Source organism: Macaca fascicularis, chromosome 8 (assembly GCF_037993035.2).
Source record: "Macaca fascicularis isolate 582-1 chromosome 8, T2T-MFA8v1.1".
Classification (NCBI taxonomy): domain Eukaryota; kingdom Metazoa; phylum Chordata; class Mammalia; order Primates; family Cercopithecidae; genus Macaca; species Macaca fascicularis.
In genome coordinates this window covers 110,447,454-110,463,143 of record NC_088382.1, presented here as the reverse complement: position 1 = coordinate 110,463,143, position 15,690 = coordinate 110,447,454, and the positions used below count along the sequence as shown (strand labels likewise).

Sequence of the window (15,690 nt, the reverse complement as noted above, 5' to 3'; positions counted from 1 at the left end):
AACCCCAAACAGCTTCCTTGACAGATGGGGTGGGTACATGTGCTACAAATATTTTTTCTCATTTTTGCTTTTTCAGTCTTTCAGTGGTATCTTTTCATGATAAAAAGAAAACTTCTTAATTTTAAAGCAGCCCAATTAAAAATTTAATTGGGCTGGGCCTGGTGGCTCACGCCTATAATCCTAGCACCTTGGAAGTCTGAGGTGGGAGGATGGCTTGAGCCCAGGAGTTGGAGATCAGCTTGGGCAACATAATAAGACCAGTCTCTACAAAAAACTTTAAAAAAATTAGCTGGATGTAGTGGCATACACCTGTAATCCCAGCTACTCAGGAGGCTGAGATGGGAGGATCACTTGAGTGTGGAAGGTTGAGGCTGCAGCAAGCCGTGCATGACAGAGCAAGACTATCTCAAATTTTTTAAAAAGTTAATTTATGGTCATTAGGATCTTCTGCTGTGATATCTAGAAACTTATTCTTTGACCTTTCACATTTAGGGCTATAGTCCACCTGAAATTGATGTTTGTGTATGGATATCCCATTGACCCAGAACCACTTAGTAAGAAGATTGTCCTTTCTGCTATGGCTCAACATGCCACTTTTGTCATAAATCAAGTGTCCATTAATGTGTGGGTCTGTTCTTTGACTCCCTATTTTGTTCCATTGGTCTACTTGCCTATTCTTGTACCATTACTATTCTGCCTTAATTATTGTAGCTTTATAGTAAGTCTTTTTTATCTGATAGATTATCTTCCAACTTGCTTCTTTAATATTGTCTGTAGTAGTCTTGGCCTCTTGCATTTCTATATACATTTTAGAATCAGCTTATGAATGTTCCCAAAAAACATGCTGGGATTTTCAATACATTAGTGAATGCATTGAATCAATATATCAATTTAGGGAACATTTTTACATCTTTTAACTATCTAAACCAAATATTTAGGAGAATACATAATGAGAAAGCTTCCCAAACACAGTCTGGAAAATATATTTTCCTGGGTAGGGGGAAAACAAGGAAAGCCGCAAGGGAAATAATTTAGTGTGGGCATTGGTGGGTTCCAGAGAAAGCGGTCTTGTCCTCATACCACAAGCTAAGCCCTGGGAAGACCGTAAGATGCCCAAGTAGGGTGTGGAACGTGAGGGTGTGAGCAGCAATGAAACTTGCGTTTTCCTATAGATCCCTAAGGAAGTTGCAAGACCCTAACGAAGAAGTGGCTATATCATATCACCTGCCAGATGGGGCTTAGGCAGCCTCCCAGAGCTTCCTACACTGAAGAATCATACAGGAGCAGCAGAGCCATCCCTGAGCGCCCATGGGTAGCATAGCAGTGGGAGAAGGAAATACAAGCTCTTGTAGTGCTCACCGAGCATGGGGTTGAGCATGGGGTGCCCTGGCAGTTACCCGCCTAACCAGATGACATGACATCCATCCACTACATCTTGACACCAGGTAGGCTTCCCATTTAGTCACAAAACTGGGGGAAAGTGGGTGGAAGAGTAAATCCCAAACTGAGTGACCCTGCATTTTGCCACCCCAGTGGAATAGTGACACAAGATAGAATTAAGTTGAGCTACAGAAAATGATGAAAATATTATTTCTTTAGTGCCTGTTTTTGTGGACTGAGATGTATGATACATACCAGCCACATACTCATGGGAGATAAATGGGACTTTTAAATAAGACTGTAACATATTTGAAGAAAACCGTCTCCCTTTATAGTCGTTTACATGCACACACACACACACACACACACACACACACACACACACACACCTATTGCGTATTATTAGGCTAGTGCCAAAGTAATTGCAGGTTTTGTCATTACTTTCAATGGCAAAAACCACAATTACTTTTGCGTCAACCTAATAGTAAAGATTCCAGCTGAAAACAGATGACAGGCTCAAGATGGGTAATTTACACATTTATAGGTAGGCTTTACCAAAACTATCAAGGGATCATGCTGTACCCTGAGGTTAACCAAAGCAAGAAACTTCACCATTAGACCTGAAAAGGGAGAGGGGGGAACCCAGAGAGGATGCTTCAGGGCCAGGTCCTCCAGATAGGAGCTGTGGACTTTGCTAGAAGGAGGTCATGTGCAGCCCAAAGCACACTCTTGGCATTGACATAGAGAGGGAGCTTGGGGAGTATATCTCACCCCCACTTTCTAATCTCTCCTGGTGCATCCCCATGGGAAACCCAACTAGAAGCCAAGAGGCAAGGGAGATGTCGATGGTGTCCACATGGGCTAACCTCACCAAGAGCAGAGCAGAAGAGAAAGGGAGAAAGTGGAGCTACAGGGGCGAATGGAAGATACCCAACATTAATGCTTTGCTCACACCTTGTCGCATAAAATATGTTTATATCTCACTCCATTAGCTACCTAAGCTCATGAAGATAAATTTCTGACTCCATTTCTGTTCTCTTTCTTTCTCCCTCTCTTACATGCATGCACTTGCACACATACACACACATGCCATTTATTCCTTTTTTTGTTCATTCATTATTCATGGTATAATCAGCTTTTTTTCTGAATATACAATATAGATTTTTTCAAAATATAGAAAATACACAAAGAAGTTAAGAAGAAAGTGAAGATCAATTTAATTCCACCACCCAGAGATGATTACTGTTAATGCTTTAATCCTATCTCTTTATGTATCTTTATAATTTATACACATTTGTATGCATATTTCAGAAACGAATCCTACCATGCCAAGATGTTTTATAACATAATGTTCCCTCTCAATAAATTACATAACTCTTTCTATGTCAATATAGGCATACTTCAACATTTTTAATGGCTGCATAGTATTCTATTTTATGAATAAATCATAACAAATCACTTTTTTTTTCTTTTGAGATGGAGTTTCACTCTTGTCGCCCAGGCTGGAGTGCAATGGTGTGACCTCAGCTCACTGCAACCTCACCCTCCCGGGTTCAAGCAATTCTCCTGCCTCAGCCTCCCTAGTAGCTGGGATTATAGGCATCTGCCAACACACCTGGCTAATTTTTGTATTTTTAGTAGAGATGGGGTTCCACTATGTTGGGCAGGCTGCTCTCAAACTCCTGACCTCAGGAGATCCACCCGCCTCAGCCTCCCGAAGTGCTGGCATTACAGGCATGAGCCACCGTGCTCAGCCATAAGTCACTTTTTAAAATTTTTTATTAACGTATAGTTGACAAATAAAAATTGTATATATTGGCTGGGCATGGTGGCTGGCACCTGTAATCCCAGCACTTTGGGAGGCCGAGGTAAACAGATCACCTGAGGTCAGGAGTTCAAGACCAGCCTGGCCAACATGGCAAAATCCTGTCTCTACTAAAAATATAAAAATTAGCCTGGCATGGTGGCAGGCGCTTTTAATCCCAACTACTTGGGAACTGAAGCAGGAGAATTGCTTGAATCTTGGAGGTGGAGGTTGCAGCTAACTGAGATACACCACTGCACTCCAGCCTGGGGGAGAGAATGAGACTTTGTCTAAAAAGAATAAATAAATAAAATAATATAAAAAAATTGTAAATATTTGTGCTACAATGTGATACTTTGAGATATATATATATATATAGATATATATATATATATACACACATTGTGAAAGTATTAAATCAAGCTAGTTGACATATTCATCACCTCACATACTTACCATTTTTTGTTTTGAGATCATAAAAATCTCTTAGCAACTTTCAAGTATACATTATTAACTACAGTCATCACATTATACAATAGAGCCCCTAAACTTATTTCTCCTCACTGAAACTTTGGACCCTTTCACCAACATCTCCCCCATTCCCCACCCCACAGCCCCTGGCAACCACCATTCCACTCTTAGCTTCAACGAGTGCCACTTTTTTAGATTCCACATGTAGGTGAGATCATGAGATATTTATTTTTCTGTGCCTGGCTTTTTTTCACTTTGCATGTCCTTCAGGATCATCCATGTTGTCAAAAAAGAAATTTCCTTCTTTTTAAAAGCTGATTAGTATTACATCGTGTGTGTGTGTGTGTGTGTGTGTGTGTGTGTGTGTGTGTGTGTCTGCATATCTGTGTTTGTTTCTTCATCTGTGGAGGGATACTTAAGTTGATTCTATATCTTGGCTATTGTGAATAGTGCTGCGATAAATATGGAGTGCAGATATGTCTTTGACATACTCATTTTATTTCTTTTGGATCTATACCCAGCAGAATCATATGGTAGTTCTATGTTTAATTTTTTGAGGAACCTCCATACTACTTTCCATAGTGACTACAGCAATTTACATTCCCACCAATAGTGTACAAGGGTTCCCTTTTCTCCACATCCTAGTCCAACAGTTTTAATCTTTCATCTTTTCAATAATAGCCATTTTAACAGGGGTGAGGTGATATCCCATTATAGTTTTGCATTTCCTGATGATTAGTGATTTTGAATATTTTTTCCTAACAAGTCACTTTTCTTGGGAGGCATATAGGTGATTTCTAATTTTTTGCAATGGAAACAATGTTGTGATAAACATCCTTGTATGGAGTTTTTGTTTGCCTGTCCGGTTATTCCCCCAAGACAGTGATTCTTCAAGTGTGTTGCATGGAGCCCTGGAAATGCCTGAGGGACTTCTGCAGGGGTGAGGTGGAGGCCAGGCTTCAGGGCTGCAGCCCCTAACACTGCTTTGGCAATTACAGATGCACTTCCCTCTGCTCGATTTTGTGTGAAGGAAGAGTTTCACTACAAATGCAACTGGAAATCGGGTGCTTAGAATATAGTCAAAGAAAAATAAAGTTGTTAGGTGAAAGATGCCCATTTAAAGATCTGATACAGGTTGATAAATACTGTTGTTCACCAAGAAAGGGCATACTTATTTACATTTCTACCAAAAGTATATGTGCCTATATTCTGCCACACCAATACTTTTCATTTATACTGATTTAAAAGCATACATATCATTCCTTTAATTTAGATGTCCTTATCTAGTGACTGTATTAGTATCCTATTGCTGCTGTACAAACTACCACAAAGTTAATGACTTAAAACAACACGAATTTATTATCTTACAGATCTGGAGGTCAGAAGTCCCAAATGAGTCTTACAGGGCTGAAGTCAATATGCTGGCAGGGTTGTATTCCTTTCTGGAAGCTCTAGAAGAGAATTCATTTCCCCTGCCTTTTCCGGCTTCTAGAAGCTACCAGCATTCCTTGGCTTGTGGCCCCTTTCTCCGTCTTCAGAGCACAGCACTCCAATCTTGGCTTCCTTCATCACATCTCTTTCTTTGACTTGGACTCTTCTGACTTTCTGTTTCACTTATAAGGACCCTTGTGATTACATTGGGCTGACCCAGATAATCTAAGATAATCCTCTCATCTCAAAATCCTTAACTTAATCACACCTGCGAAGGTCCTTTGTCATGTAAGGCAACATACTCAGTTTTGGAGATTAGGATATGGACATCTTTCAAGGGCTATTCCCGCCATCACAGTAATGATATAGAACACATTTTATTTTGTTTGTTGTTAATTCGCAGTTATTTCATAAATGCTCTCTGTGTCATTTGCTCATTTTTTTATTGGGATATTTGTATTTTTCTAGCTGATTTATTTTAAAATTTTTATAAATTTTGGAGTTGTAAACATGTAGCCAATTACATAGGTTGCAAACACTTTTTTCCACACTTCTAGTTTTTAAACTTTCCTTAGGCTACTATGTAGTACTCTGTTCCAGTTGCCGTAATAAAATACTATAGACTGGATGGCTCACACAACAGAAATTTATTTTCTCACAGTCCTGGAGGCTGGAAATCTGAGATTATCGCGCAAGCATTGTTGGTTTCTAGTGAGGGCTCTCTTCCTGGCTTGAAGATAGCTGCCTTCTCACTGTGTCCTCACATGCGAGAGAGAGAGACAGAGAGACAGAGAGAGAGAGAGAGAGAGGGCCTTTTGTCATCTCTGCTTATGAAGATACTAATCCTATTACGAGGTCTCCACCCTCAGGACCTCATCTAACCCTAATTACCTCCCGAAGGACCCAACTCCAAATGCCATCACATTGTGGGTAAAGCCTTCAACATGTGAATTTTGTGGGAACACAAACATTTAGTCCATAAACAGGTTTTATGGAAGATGTTGGATGTTCGTGTGCTCATATCTATCAATCTTCTGTTTTAGTTTATTTATTCTCTGTAACAGGGTCTCACTCTGTCACCCAGCATGAAGTGCAGTGGTGCAATCATGGCTCACTGCAACCTCAACCGCCCAGGCTTGAGCAATCCTCCTGCCTTAGCCTCCTGAGTAGCTGGGACCACAGACACAGGCTGCCACGCCCAGCTAAGTTTTTAATTTTATTGTAGAGATAGGGTCTTGCCACGTTGCCCAGGTTATGTCAATCCTTTGATGCCTTTTTGGCTTCAATATGTTTAGCTTAGTAAGACTTCCCTCATCTAAGATTTATAAACATGTACATATACTTTCTTCTTAAATTCTCATACATTTGTTTTCTTTTACATCCACATTTAACCATTCTGAAATTTCAGGTGAGGTCTGACTCATTTTTTACCCACTTAAACTATTTTGGTTACTATTTTATTCTTCAAATACAACTTCTAATAGGTTCTAAGCACTTAAGCCTCTAATCAAAGACTAGGGCCCTGGATTTGCCATCATCTGAATGCTGGCCTCTTGTAATTCACTTTATTTCTTCCCTTTCTGTGCTAGTAATAGAAAACTATTTTTTGTCTATCTGGAAAATCCATTCATTCAGTAAAGACCAACAACTAAAGCCAGCTTTTTTTTTTTTTTAAAGGAAACAGTGAGTTTCCTTAATATTTCAGACTTGAAAAGCTTTCCATGAATAGCAATTTAAGATCAACTCATCTGAGCGTGTACTAAGACTTTCACATTCTTTTGAATCCTAAAGTTATTTGATCTTCAAAACAAATGGGGAAAAATATTCTACCCATGGAAGAAACCTATTTAGATCGTTGAACTTTAAAAAACTTGTGCTTCAGCCAGGTGTGGTGGCTCACACTTGTAATCCCAGCACTTTGGGAGGCTGAGACAGGCAGATCACCTGAGGTCAGGAGTTTGAGACCAGCCTGGCCAACATGGTAAAAATACAAAATAAAAAAATAAAAATAAAATTAGTTGGGTGTGGTGGCACATGCCTGTAGTCCCAGCTACTGGGGAGGCTGAGGCAGGAGAATCGGTTGAACCTGGGAGGCAGAGGTTGCAATGAGCCAAAATTGGGCCATTCCACTCCAGTCTGGGTGACAGAGCAAGACTCCATCTCAATCAATCAATCAATGTAATGATGAGAAGCCAGGAGAGGAGTGGGTTGATGAAGGAGTGGGTAGAACTTGTGTAAGAACACCCTTAGGGAGATGAAAGGAGATGGTAGAGGAAAGACTCCAAGCCAGTGGCTTCTGTGAATTGGCCACAAGACCACACTGGGGGATCCCGCTGAAGATGCATAAACTTCCTCAAATAATGATGATGGTCTCCACTGCCATGTGTCCCTCACCTGCCTCATAGTCCCGGCCCCAAATATTGCCAGAATGAAGACTGAGGCTATTGTTCCCCTGTGGGAGGGGAAGTTTACATAACTAGGGAGGGTTTGGGGATTGGTGATAATTAAATAAAAAAAAACAATAAAGCCAATTTTTAATCCGAGAGAAAACAAAAAGTTAAGTAGGGAAAGAGAAGTAGTCGTAATATGTTACATGACTCAGCTGTCAATAACATTAATAGATTCATAAAAGGTAATCACTTATGCCAGTCATCAATTTGCTGCCTCTCCAGATTCACACTGCACCATCTGACCTGTGAAATTCGGGGTCCTTTGACTATTTCTCCTTTGCAGCTGGCATGACGTTAAAAGCATCGTCAGTAGAGGGCGTTGGAGGGACGCTGAAGGAGGAAGGCGGACGCTGAAGGAGGAAGGCGGACGCTTCCACCATCCAGGGTTTTGCTGCTTTTCGCTCCTCTCCCTACAGTCCCCAACGCGGCCACCAAAGATCCAGTGGCAGCTCCATTAGGATCCAGCAGCACCTGATAGATAACTTCCCACAGAGTTCCCGCAGCCTTCCCAGGAGTGATCCCCAGTGAATCATGCGGGTGCCTCTGCTGGCTTCCCAGCCTTGGCCCGCTGGCTTCCCAGCCTTGGCCTGCCAGTCCTCCAGAGAGGTGCTTTCCGCTCGCCAGTCCTGGCCATGGTTTTCTACACATCTGTACCTTGGAGTGGTGTTTTCTTCTTGTCCAGTAGCTGTGGCCTGGAGCAACCCAGAAAACTTCTGTGCCGTCCCAGCCTCAGGGAGGGTCGTTCCTCCGGTGAGTGTCCTCGTGTGGGGGGAAAGAACCCCCACAGGTTTGTAGTAGACATGGACTTCTGTCACAGAAGGCAAATGAACAAAAGAAAAGCAAACAGAAGTGTATTCACATATATTCTTCATAACACATGGGAGATACACAGAGAATGAGTAGTTCTCAAAGCGGTGTCTTTGAATTCCAGCTTAGCTAGCATCTTTAACAAAGAACGGTACATTTTTAGAGAAGTGACAAGACAAAGGAAAAGGACTTTGAGTTTCTACAGGCAGCAACTCGAGGAAAGGCAAAGAACTGGCAGATAAAGGATGATTAGTAAAACTCGTTCATATAAATTCCTCTGGCTTCATCTCCAGGTCAAGAGGGTCTAAAGCTTTCTTCAGTGGTAATATTTATTTATTTATTTATTTTTGAGATGGGGGTCTTGCTCTGTCGCCCAGGCTGGAGTGCAGTGGCGCCATCTCGGCTCACTGCAACCTCTGCCTCCCTGGTTAAAGTGATTCTCCTGTCTCAGCCTCCCAAGTAGCTGGGATTACAGGTGTCCACCACCACACCTGGCTAATTTTTGTAATTTTAGTAGAGACAAGGTTTCACTGTGTTGGCCAGGCTGGTTTTGAACTCCTGACTTCAAGTGATCTGCCTACCTTGGCCTCCCAAAGTGCTAGGATTACAGGCGTGAGCCACAGCGCCCAGCCCCTTTTTTATTTATTTATGGATTTATTTATTTATTTATTTTGAGAGGGAGTCTCGCTCTGTTACCCAGGTGGGAGTGCAGGTAGAGTGCAATGGCACGATCTCGGCTCACTGCAACCTCCGCCTCCTGGGCTTAAGCAATTCTCCTGCCTCAGCCTCCCAAGTGGCTGGGACTGCAGGGGCCTGCCACCATGCCGGGCTAATTTGTGTGTGTATGTGTGTGTGTATTTTTAGTAGAAGCAGGGTTTTACCATGTTGACCCGGCTGATCTCAAATTTCTGACCTCAGGTGATCCACCAGCTTCAGCCTTCCAAAGTGCTGTGATTCCAGGCATGAGCCACCACATCTGGCCCACTGGCAACCTTTAGAGAACAAGGAAGGATACTGTAATGGTTAATATTAGGTGCCAACTTGTTTGGATTGAGGAATGCTAGCTGGCTGCTGTTGTTTCTGGTGTGTCTGTGAGGGTGTTGGGGAGACTGATATGTGAGTCAGTGGACTGGGAGAGGAAGACTCACCCTCAGTGTGGGTGGACACCATCCAGTGGCAGCCAGCACAGCCAGAACAAAGCAGGTGAAGAAGGTGGGGCAACTTTGCTTGCTGAGTCTTCTGGCTCTCTTTCTTCTTCCCACTTTGGTTGCTTGCTTCTGCTCCTCCTGCCCTTGGACATCAGACACCAGGTTCTTTGGCCTTTGGACTCTGAGACTTGCACCAGCGGCTTCCCAGGGTCTCCCAGGTATTCAACTGCAGACTGAAGGCTGCACTGTCAGCTTCCCTGGTTCTGAGGCGTTCGGACTTGGACTGAGTCACTACCGGCTTCTCCTTCTCTCCAGCTTGCAAACGGCCTCCTGTAGGACTTTGCCTTGTAATCGTGTGAGCCAATCTTCCCTAGTAAACTCTCTTTTATATACACATATATCCTATTAGTTCTGTCCTCCTGGAGAACTGACTCATACAGATGCCCTTTTTCTATATAGATCTATATTCTGCTTTTAGGCAAATAGAGGAGAATGCAGGGGCAGAAAAGGTGTGATCCCTTTCCTCACCCATCATAAGGATCATGGCTCCAACTCCTACAACAAAGACAGGTTCACAGGAGAAAAGCGTAACACAACTTATTTAATCAAAGTTTTACATGACACAGGAAACTTCGGAAATAAAGTCCTAAAGACCCAGGGAAAATTGTCTATTTTTATGCTTAAGTCAAATAAAAAATGGACAGGCATGTAGAAATGTGACTGGACAACAACGATATGATCTAATGATAATGGATTGAGTAGGGAGACCCAGCAAGGCCCGTATGTTCAGATTCTTCTTGGCTTCTCTGTGCAGCATTCCTTGCTCTGGGATAGGGCAGGACCCCTCTGGAATGGGAGTCTCATGACCAACTATTAGGCAAGGCAGGTCGGAGAATGTCTTTATGTCCAGCTCCTGCACAGAAAGATGGGGGAGGTGAGAGTGACATGTCTCCTTTTAAGGCCTGCTTTGGCGAAGACGGGATCTAGTTTCTAATAACCAGCCTTGGGGAAGTGGAATTCTGGTTTCCATGACTTGCTTTGGGGGAAAAAAGAGGGAGGAGAGATAGAACAGAAAAGATCAGAGAGAACTTGCTTCTGGAGCCTTCCAGTCTCCTTTAGATCAAAGTACTCAGCCTGCCAAAGTGCCGTACTGCAGGGCATTGTTTTCCAAGCCCCAACAGAGGGCAGAGCGCTCTGGTGCATCTGTTTCTTCTTAAGTGTCTTCAGCTCGTTAATCCCTTGTACTCTGGGGAGGCGTACTCTGGTCTCTCAAACGTGCCCACCTCTAGGCATTCTTTACAGTCCTCTTTCCCCCTTGATAGATAATCTATACTGTAGTTAATAACTCTTTGTATTAAACTTTCTATGTACTGATTACGCTGTGGTTTCTAACTCCTGATTAGACTTGACCAGTACAACACTGAATATGTGTCTAACCAAAGCTGATGTAATTGTTTCGGGAAGAGAGGAAGGCAGAAAGCATGAATGTGTGTATGTGAGCAATAAAGAGAGTGAGAGAGAGAGAGAGCGAGAGAGAAAGTTAAGGCCTTATTTTCTGTCGCAAGAAGTTGACAATCTACACCTGAAACTGAAAAATTATAGAATATAGTATAAAATTAGAGATTTGAAAGTGGTTCTGTTTAGAGATCAGGAAATGGAGAGAGATCTGCTAATTTTTGTAACAAGCCTTGGATTTGACTCTTATGATTGTAGATAGCTTCAATAAGAATTAAAACTGATAAAAAGAGAATTACTAGGACTTTGGAGGGCCAAGGCAGGAGGATCACTTGAGGCCAGGAGTTCAAGGTCAGCCTCGCCAACATACCGAAATCCCATCCCTACTAAAAAACACAAAAAGGTAGCTGGGCATGGTGGCGCATGCTTGTAATCCCAGCTACTCGGGAGGCTGAGGCATGAAAATCACTTGAACCCGGGAGGCAGAGGTTGCAGTGAGCTGAGATCATGCCACTGGACTCCAGCCTGGATGACAGAACGAGACTCTGTCTAAAAAAGAGAAAAAAAAAAAAAAAAAAGGAGAGAGAGAAAAAAAAAAAGAAAATTACTAGGGCTGAAATAAATAAACAAAGGGGAAGGAAGGAAAGAACGTTACAAAGTTTGTGGGAGTAAACCAAAAATAAAATTCTAAGCACCCCCAACCACTGAATGGATCCCCCCTTGGCCAAGAGGATCCCAAAGAAAACCTGAGGAAGCTTTGTGCAATGGCAGCCAATGAGGTTTACCTGAGGTGTGATTATTGCTAATGGAAAACTCTTCTCAGCACCCTGCCATGATGTCTTGAAACATAGTCAGCATTGGCAATTTTTGACAGTCTCTCCAGAGACTGAACTTTGTTAGTAAAAAAAAATATGTTAAAAAAAACCCAAAAAACAAAAACCGAACTCGGGTGCAGTGGTTCACGCCTGTAATCCCAGCACTTTGGGAGGCTGAGGCGGGTGGATCACTTGAGGTCAGGAGGTCGAGACCATCCTGGCCAACATGGTGAAACCCCGTCTCTACTAAAAATACAAAAATTAGTTGAGCATGTGCCTCACACCTGTAGTCCCAGCTATTCGGGAGGCTGAAGTGGGAGAATTGCTTCAGCTTGGGAGGCAGAGGTTGCAGTGAGCTAAGATCACACCAGTGCACTCCAGCCTGGGGGACAGAGTGAGACTCTGTCTCAAAAAACAAACAAACAAACAAAACAAACAAAGAAAATCCAAAAACAAATGCTCAAAAAACTAGTTAAGGCCATAATGGGAAGGGAGGTCAGATATCCTTTGCTACACCCTCCTCCCTTTGGAGTTCAGGCACATGACTGACCAGCATGAACATTCACAAAGAGATTATAAGACTGACAAAACAGACTATTTGTAGCAACAAGATACCAAATTCCAACCTGATGCTGGTGTAGCATCACATGACAGATAACAGGCCCTAAAGGAAATCAAAGTATTTTACCCCCAAATGTATTTCTTTGACATATTTTGGAATAGCTCTGCAAAGCCATCTCTTGTGGGGGAAAATCTGCATTCTCTAGAGAATCTCCTTCCCTTACCAGGACTTTTTTGGAGAGTCTGATACCTTTCAAGGCCCAGTGAGAGACATATACCATCTATTCTCTCTGAAGCTTACTTAGAGACTTTATATAACAAAAATCTGGGGTTCCACAATCCCCCTTATCTTGATTCAAGCATTTCTTTATGCTGACTCAGCTCTTCAGGCAAAGCTTAACTCTTTCAACCAATCACCAATCAGAAAATCTTTGAATCCACCTATGACCTGGAAATCCCCTGCTTCCAGATGTTCTACCTGTCTGGGCTGAACCAATGCATACCTCACATGTGTTGATTTATGTCTTTGCCTGGAACTTCTGTCTCCTTAAAATGTATAAAACTAAGCTGTAACCCAACCACCTTGGATGCATGTTCTCAGGACCTCCTGAGGCTGTGTCAAGGGTCATGGGCCTCACATTTGGCTCAGAACAAACTTCTTCAAATATTTTACAGAATTTTGCTTTCTTCACCCACAGGGGCATTAAAAGATGTGTCACTGGGATTTTTTTTTTTTTTAATTAAACACACAATATATGATCAAACTAATTTCTGCCAAACTAATTTAATGGGATTAGAAAATAGGCCCATTGTCTCCCTCATTTCTTTCTTCCTTGAAAGAAAGGATAGGGATGGAGGAAATGCATGCCTTTGGTTACCTAGAGCCGCAGTCTCCAACCTTTTTGGCACCAGGGACCGGTTTTGTGGAAGACAATTTTTCCACAGTGGGTGGTGGGGGAGTGGGGGAGTGGGGCAGATGTTTTTGGGATGAGACTGTCCCATCTCAGATCATCAGGCATTAGTTAGAGTCTCATAAGGAACACGCAACCTACATCCCTCACATGCGCAGTTCACAATAGGGTTCACACTCCTATGAGAATTGAATGCTGCCGCTGAGCTGACAGGAGCTGGAGCTCAGGTGGTCATGCTGACTTGCCCGCTGCTCACCTGCCGCTGTGTGGCCCACTTCCTAACAGGTCACAGACAGTACCGGTCCTTGGCCAGAGGACTGGGGACCCTGACCTAGAGTACCAGAAGGGACAGTGTAGTAGGACTGTGGAAATCTGTCTCTGCTGGGGAGGGAGGTAAGAACTCCAAATAATTGAAAGCAATAGCATTATTTCTGCATCCAAAAGAAAGCCCATTAGTTACCCTCAGAGGCTTCCTCTACTGCCTCCCTAGGGCTCACTCAGCATAGTCAGAGAAGCAGCAGCATATGTGGGCTTGGATTGTTAATAAATGGGCAAGAATCAAAACACCTTCTTGTGTTTTTCTTTTCTTCCAGTTGGCAAAAATGCACTTGGTCATTTCAAATACAACATAGGTCTTCATGAATTAGCGAAACAATAGGGAGCCATGAGTATTTGTCTAGAAAAGAAGTCTCATGTAGCTACACAGAAAGCCAATTACCCCATGGGTAGAACAGGGGAGACTGGAGCGGTGTTGCTCAGAATCTTGAATTGCACAGAGGTGAGGACAAGGAGGACAGTCTTGGTTGCAATTTTGGTGCTACAAACAGAGCCACATTGTTGCCTGTGTTGAAAATGAATATAGTGCTATTCATTTTTAGCTGTGTCTCTATTGAAATGAGAATAAATATAAAATACATAATGAACACCCAAGAAAATCTACAGTGGCAATTTTCTAATACCAACAGAAAAAGGAGCATGTGACTATGAAATTCCCTTGTCCTTTGGTTTTCTTCTTGCGAATATGAAAATATAAACACCATTGTTTTGTGAGAATTAGAGTTAATTTGTCGGTAATATTACTAGCACAATGTCTGGCTTGAAGTAGCATTAAATTGTTATCAGAAAGGGGTCCTGAGGCAGGCCCCGAGAGAGGGTTCTTGGATCTCGGGAAAGAAAGAATTTGAGGCGAATTCATTGAGTAAAGTGAAAGCAAATTTATTAGAGAAGTACAGAAACAAAAGAACGGCTACTCCATAGGCAAAAGGCCCTGAGGGCTGCTGGTTGCCCACTTTTATGGTTATTTCTTGATTATATGCTAAACAAGGTGTGGATTATTCATGAGTTTTCTGGGAGAGGGGTGGGCAATTCCTGGAACTGAGGATTCCTACCCCTTTTTGACCATATAGGGTAACCCCCTGACATTGCCTTGGCATTTGCAAACTGCCATGGTGCTGGTGGGAGTGTCTTTTAGCATGATAATACATTATAATTGCCATATAATGAGCAGTGAAGATGACCAGAGGTCACTTTTGTGGCCATCTTGGTTTCGGTGGGTTTTGGTTGGCTTCTTTACCATCACCTGTTTTATCGGCAAGGTCTTTGTGACCTGTACCTTGTGCCGTCCTCCTATCTCATCCTGTGACTTAGGACGCCTAACCTCCTGGGAGTGCAGCCCACTGGGTCTTATTTTACCCAGCCCCTGTTAATGATGGAGTCGCTCTGGTTCAAACGCCTCTGACAAAACGACTGATAGCATCACTGATATTTTCATTCCTTTTATCGTCATTTTAATTATTAGTAGTATTTGAAAGCAGAGTCACAACCTCAGATGGTTTCAGGAGCCAGGCCAGGAACATAAGTGCAGCAAGTGGGCCTTCTGGGGACTGTAGAACTGGAAGGTGCACGTCCCCTCCAAGCAGAGCAGTTCCCTGTCGGCTTTAGAAGAGCATGTGAAAATGCTGATCTCATCATTATTATCCTCATCCTTATTCTTTTTACAGGAAAAGCCAGAAATCCAGGTTTTTATGTGAAATCTCCCAACTTTAAATGTTGAAGACTAAACCATTTTTATCTGTGGGGAGGATCGGGCCCATAAGCCTTATACACTGTTTTAAAGAAACAACAGTCCAGGTAATCCCAGCACTTTGGAAAGCCAAGGTGGGTGGATCACCTGAGGTCAGGAGCTCGAAATCAACCTGGCCAACATGGGGAAACCGCATCTCTACTAAAAATACAAAAATTGGCCGGGCGCGGTGGCTCATGCCTGTAATCTCAGCACTTTGGGAGGCCGAGTCGGGTGGATCACGAGGTCAGGAGATCGAGACCATCCTGGCTAACATGGTGAAACCCCATCTCTACTAAAAAATACAAAAAAAAAAAAAAAAATTAGCTGGGCGTGGTGGCAGGCACCTGTAGTCCCAGCTACTTGGGAGGCTGAGGCGGGATAACAGCTTGAAC

At 42.8% G+C, this 15,690-nt stretch overlaps 1 long non-coding RNA gene and 1 pseudogene across 1 annotated transcript; one reads left to right on the top strand and one right to left on the bottom strand.

Moving 5' to 3' along the window:
• Positions 1–8,094: 8,094 nt before the first annotated feature.
• On the bottom strand, positions 8,095–9,652 carry LOC135964785 (uncharacterized). Its single transcript, XR_010577421.1, has 3 exons — positions 9,492–9,652; positions 9,225–9,335; positions 8,095–8,344 (listed from the first exon to the last, which is right to left on the bottom strand). It is a non-coding gene; the product is annotated as an uncharacterized lncRNA (long non-coding RNA).
• A 2,047-nt stretch (positions 9,653–11,699) lies between these two features.
• LOC123575444 (U4 spliceosomal RNA) lies at positions 11,700–11,832 on the top strand (annotated as a pseudogene).
• Positions 11,833–15,690: the final 3,858 nt, after the last annotated feature.